Source organism: Vicia villosa, linkage group LG3 (assembly GCF_029867415.1).
Source record: "Vicia villosa cultivar HV-30 ecotype Madison, WI linkage group LG3, Vvil1.0, whole genome shotgun sequence".
NCBI classification, from domain to species: domain Eukaryota; kingdom Viridiplantae; phylum Streptophyta; class Magnoliopsida; order Fabales; family Fabaceae; genus Vicia; species Vicia villosa.
In genome coordinates this window covers 87270165-87276702 of record NC_081182.1, presented here as the reverse complement: position 1 = coordinate 87276702, position 6538 = coordinate 87270165, and the positions used below count along the sequence as shown (strand labels likewise).

Here is a 6538-nt window from a genome sequence, read left to right as displayed (position 1 = left end):
TTCCTACTATTGAGGATTTTACTTGATATATGGTTCCTCCGTTCATAATCCTACCATTCAATGTCGCACATTCCCTTTCATTGAGAATGGTGTGATGGAGACCAGTGAAGACGGAAAAACCTCTTATGGAGTGTGACTGTCGCCTTTTCCATCGGAATCACACGTAAGAGTTTGATGTCTTTGATGTTGGATATGGTCGTGTGAAATAGGATCCACTCTGCATGGAGAGATGATGTCGATGAAGATAGAATCCAATGTGAATATTTGGTTTCCACATGAAGTTGCTTCGCTTACAAAGTGGTATATAGAAGGAGGATACTGCAGATTCTCTTCGACTCGAAGTAGTCTTTTATCCAAGATGTGCTAGTTTAGTTGGTGTACCATGTTAAAAACAGTGTTGAGTAGATCATTTGTCCCCTGCATTCCTTAGCTGGCTTGTAACTATTGGAGGCTTTGAAGCATCTCTAGCCAGGGAACCAATGGTTGCGTTGAAGGTTTCTTTGAGGTTTGACATTGAAGTAGTTGTTGAGAAGGTTGAAAGGTCGTGAGAACTTGAAATATGCTCTAGTTGATTACTAAAGGAACTGAATTTCGAGAAGTACGAGTAGAAAGAGAAGTCACCAATATTGGACCGTCCTCGATCGCTAGTGACAGTCACGACAACAACGTTGTATTGGGTTGCTAATCAATATATTTGATGCTTCCATGGTTTTCACAAGATTTATCAATTGTTCGAACAAGAAGATCAATTATTTTTTGAATTTGGTCAAGAGACGACGATTTCTTGTGAAAATTCGGGTCAATAGATGTTGATTCTCACAAACGGTGCCACTGTTCTGTGGTGGAACCTTGAATAGGAAATGAGATAGGAAGAAGATCTTCCGATGCAGCGGTGAGTAATTATTGTATGATAAAGCGAGAATGAGCTGCAAAGTTAACACTCTAACATCCAAATCAATGAAATATTCGAAAAGTAGTTTAAAGTGAGAATGAAAAGATACCTAAACTGTCACATGTGAAGCTTATATCAGCGAGCAGTTGAAATCACTTCCGTTTAATCCGACGCATTATGCGGATCACAGTTTAATTAGATCTGACGATGAAAGATCCCTCAATTTAAAAATGATTGTTGTTTTAGTAAATAAAATTTGTCTTAAAATGAATGTCATTCTTATTTTTCAATGTAAAAATAATTGCTATTTTTTCTATTATTTCTAATTATTGTTATGTAGACTACTTTTAATACATTTATAAAAACTAATCATAAAAAAAAATTGATATAGTCCTCCACTAAATTTAAATTATTGCAGCAAATTAGTTAATTTTATTTAATTTTCCACATAAAAACAATCTGATGTTGAAAGTTGAAACAACCAAAAGCTGAATGTGGGGTGATGCCCAAAATGGACCTTCCTTTCCTGCGTTTGAAGCTTTTTTTCATGTGACTAGCTTTTATCACTCTTATCATTTTGCAACACGTGGTTTACCTTTTGTCATCATATATAAAGTGAAAGAGAGTGTCTTTAGTGATAAATAAATTATAAAATAATTATTTGATCATCTATATAGATAAATATATTTAATTTGATCGTATCCATAGATAAAAACATTTATATTATTATTAGTATATTAGAACAAAACCAGAACACATAATTAAAAATAGATCCTAGTGGTGGCCCCTATATAGGATGACCGACTTGAAAATGGCGATGTGATTAAAGACAATGATTGCATGAGCCTTTGCCTACATGTGAATCGTGACATTGTTCTATTTTTGGACAGGTTCCATTTTTCTGACCTACACTGCTTTGGTTTCTTCTTATACAGTTTGAAAATCTATATGAAATAAAATAAGAGAATCTGACCTACATCGCCTTGGTTTCTTCTTATACAGTTTGAAAATCTATATGAAATAAAATAAGAGAAAAAAGAAAAAGGAAAGGATGATTTCATAATCTTTTAAACTATAGTTTAATTTATCAATAGTTAGTTGGTTTAATGATAATTGACGCTAGATTTAGTAGGTAGAATCATGGTTCGATTCCCCTGCGATCGGGAGAGAACTAGAACCACTTAATGTCAGAACTATCCCCTATACCGGTGGTGATAAACTAAAAAAAACTATAGTTTATTTTTAAAACCAAAATTCAAAATAACATAAAGTTGTGAAAAGGTAGAAATTTTTTATAATTTGAACTTGTTAATTATTACTATTATAAATATAAATATAAAAAAAACTTTGAAAATATAGTACTAATTAGATAACATAATTAAAAAATATATAATTTTATATTAAAAAGTGATAACTATATTTATTTCAAATTTGTTTTTTAGAGTGATATACATTTTAAAAAGGAGATTAATAATTTATCCTATTATATTTTTACTTTTTGCTATGAATAGTGCTATTTAGTAGGTATTAATTTGAAGAAGAAATGTAAGAATGAATACGTGTGACTATTTTAGAGGTGAATTTTAAATTAATTTTAAATTTAACTAGTAATAAATCCGTGCGTTTGCACGGGTTCTGGTACGGGACGCGTATTTGTTTCAGATGTATATTTTTTTAATAGAAAAAATGTATATTAAAAGTAATTAACATTTTGATCACTAACTTCATGTTTCCGTTAATATTCAATATTTTAATAAGTAATTTTATGTTTTCGTTAATATTCAATATTTCAATCAGTAACTTCAGGTTCCCGTTAATATTTAATATTGCGATCATAACTTCATGTTCCCGTTAATATTTACTATTTGAGTCAGTAACTTCAAGTTCCTGTTAATATTCAATATTGTGTGATCAGTAATTTGTTCCCGTTAATATTCAATATTTTAATCAGTAATTTCAGGTTTCCTTTAATATTCAATATTGTGATCTGTAACTTCATGTTTCCGTTAATATTCACTATTTTGATCAGTAACTTCATGTTCCCATTAATATTCAATATTTTAATCACTAACTTCAAGTTTCACGTTAATATTCAATATTGTGATAAGTAACTTCATGTTCCCGTTAATATTCAATATTTTAATCAGTAACTTCAGGTTCCCATTAATATTCAATATTGTGATCAATAATCACATGTTCTCGTTAATATTCAATATTTTGATCAGTAATTTCATGTTCCCGTTAATATTCAATGTTTTAATCAATAACCCCAATAAAATAATAAAATAATATGAATGTAAATGTTATATTTCTTAATATATTTTATTCACATGTCTAATAAAATAATATTTTGTATGATGGTCAACCACAGTAAAACCTCATATCTCTAATGTATGATAAATTATTTCTCTTCTTATGAAAAATGGATTAAAAGGATGATTATACTAATATTACATCATCATGCTTTTAATTTTCAATCTCTTCTTTATGGACCATTACATATAAAAATCATTCAAATAAATGAAATCATAACTAAAATTTACAAAATCATTAAGTTTTTCCGTACAAAACAAAAAAATTGATAAGAAAAAGTAAAATTTATAAATTAAAAAAAAAATTGAATCATTCCCTCATAATATCATCACCATTTTCTTCCATCTTCCATAATAGTTTAGATGTTGAATGTTGTTATAGATCCATCATCCCCTTTGCAATATTATTCTAAGTCACATTTCATAGTTTCCATAGCCTTCAATCCTCTTGGCCTCTACATCAAAAACTCAAAATTCAAATTAAAAAAACAAATAAAAAAGGATTTTAACCTTTAAAACACAAAAACACAACACCATTAACCATTTGCCTTGTTGTTACTTTTCTTCTCCCTAACTTCATATCTTTCTTGACACATTAGTCATATTCTCGGTCGCACGAGACAAAACCACCGCCTCAGAATTTTTATACACAAAGTTTTTCATCAAAATTAGAAATAACAGATCTAAAAATAACATAAATAAAGATAATATTTATGATCTAAAATGACTAACCACAATTTATGTTTTCACAAACATTGTTGACGTTTTTTACTATCCGTTTTCGTGTTCTTATCGATAGATCTACAATTGAAAAAATAAAATAAGTGAAAAAGATGTTAAAATATGAAGAAGAGAAAATAAAAATTTATGTTCAAACTTACATAATTGAAGAAGAAAGAAAGAAAGAAATAGAAATGAAAGAGAAGCAGCAAGTAAAGAGAGAAAATAATGAAAGAAAAGTAGTTGGAAAACAGGGAGAGAGAGAGAGATAGATAGAGAGAGAGAGAGAGAATGAGTAGTAGGTAGAGTAGAAAAATAAAAAACGTTGAGATAATAAACAAATGGAAAGGAGGAAAGTTAAGCCAGCCACGTGGCAGGCTGTGTGACCAGTAAGGGTAAGTTAGGAATTTCCACAGCCTATTCTTTTCTTATATGATAGATTTCCTTTTTAACAGGTATCATAATGTTGTGGTGATAATGAATGGTTGAAATTTATTCTTGCATTTCTTGTTTTTCTATTTTCTTAATAATAAGTATTTTCCTTTTATTTTGCTATTATTTCTTCTTTTTAATTCTATTAATTTCTTCTCAAGTAATTAATTAAAGATGATTTATTTTAAGGCCATTCATAGTCTCTATTTTACATGCATGTTAGATAAAATACATTGATGATCTATTTTTATGATTTGTATTATCTTGATGTTTATGTTGATAATTTTTGTATATGGTATAATGATTAATTGATGATTTATGTGCTCTTACTTATTTTATAGTGTTAATTTTTTTTTTAAAACTCACTCTTTCATGATTGTGTTAGTCTTTGTTTGACCTACATTTGCATAATTGCAATATATTTAAAATTTGTTAAGGGATTACAAAATTTTGTGCAAATATATCATCAAATTTAATGTTATATAAGGTTTTGATCACTAAAATATTAGTAGTTAATGGAGTCGACATGGGCATGGTTTTAAATTGTAGTTGTGGTTGCGATTGTGGCTGTTGCGATGCGGATTGCGGTCGTTGCAGCGTGAATTTTTTTTATCAACAAAAGATAATATACTTTATTATTTATTTTATGTTTCACAATGTCTTCCATTTCCTCTCTAAATTTCTCATATATCTCTAGAACAATTCGCTATCATTTCAAATCTTTCGAATCTTTTTAAAACAAATCTTAAATTTATAATATAAATAGGAAGGAAGGTAGACCAAGTAATTTTTTCAAACAATGCACAAACTATTGCATGCTGATGCGGTCCAATGCGAGCTGATGCGGTCGTTGTAATGTTATGATGCGGCCGTTGCGACATTATGATGCGGATTTTTGTGTGATTTGCAATCACATCGCAATTGCGGCCTGATACGGATGCGAACATTACCGCAACCGCAATAATGCGTCTGTATCACGTGATGTGGTCCGCAATTTAAAACCATGACCATGGGAGATCAATGGATACAATCCATTTGATGATCAACTATTCCTCACTCAATAGCAGGAGGGTTTGCATATTTCAGGGTCAACTAATGAAAAATGGATGAAAATGAAGTTGAAGTCCAACCAGCTGCGTCAAATGACACAACCTTAAACACCCTTTTGGAATCAGTCAATAAAATACTGTAATCATTCACAATTTAGCAAAGGACATGATAAAGAGAAATACCTCGATATATGATGATATAAATGACAACAAGTAGTCTCACTTATGTGTTCTTTCGGTATTGAAGTATGTTTAAGTTTATATCTTTCCTGTTTTCTAGAAACATTTCCATTCCCATATTTTTCTGCTTTTTGTAATTCGAATTACAAATTTTGAATTAATAAAATAATGACCATTTCTTTTTTTAGTAAAATATGTTTGACCTATTTGAACTATGTACTTGAATATTTAAATTTCTTTCTGCATCTTTATCCGTCTTTTTTATTATACCAAGAAGGAAGAAGTATACTCTCAAGGGAAGTAGAGTATACTTTTTACTCATTTGAGGGGGAGTTTAAATACTTCAATTTATATTTATCTAGTTTTCTTTTATCACCTCCTTAAGAGATGACTTGTCATCATAAAAAAGAGTGGCGGAATGTGGATCTATATACTTGCAGGTATAATCATGATGTGATTCAAGATGTGGAAGCTTATGGATAGAAAGATACTTAAGTCAATTAGTAGCTGCTTAGGTTTGACAATGATATGGTTTTGATGATGACAATACTTGAAGTTGACTCAAGTGGTAAAAAAAAGCACAAGACGATTGATCAAGTTATCCTCTTGAATCATATATGTTTAAATTCAACATTGTAGTCGAACAACTCTCCAGTGCGGACTTGGGTTCATGATCGCCGATTGATAACTTGAAAACATATCACGTTTTACGACTCGATTCACATGCTATCATTGTTTTATTTCTCGTATTTATCATGTTTTATTGATGTTTTTATTGTGTTTCAGATACTTTGCTTGTTCGAGAAAAAATGTGCGTCGAAAATGGAAAGGAGCAGAAAGAGCAAAAAAAATGCAGAAAAGTGAAGTTCTGCAGAGACGGAGGTCACCGTCTGCTAGTGGAGGTCGCAATTTCCTTCGAGTGCAGAATGTTCAAAACAGAACACTGACTCGTT

The 6538-nt window shown here is 30.2% G+C and overlaps 1 long non-coding RNA gene across 1 annotated transcript; it reads right to left on the bottom strand.

The window, feature by feature from the left end:
* Positions 1-3227: 3227 nt before the first annotated feature.
* Positions 3228-4199, bottom strand: LOC131656271 (uncharacterized). Its single transcript, XR_009300046.1, has 3 exons — positions 4086-4199; positions 3937-4005; positions 3228-3837 (listed from the first exon to the last, which is right to left on the bottom strand). It is a non-coding gene; the product is annotated as an uncharacterized LOC131656271 (long non-coding RNA).
* Positions 4200-6538: the final 2339 nt, after the last annotated feature.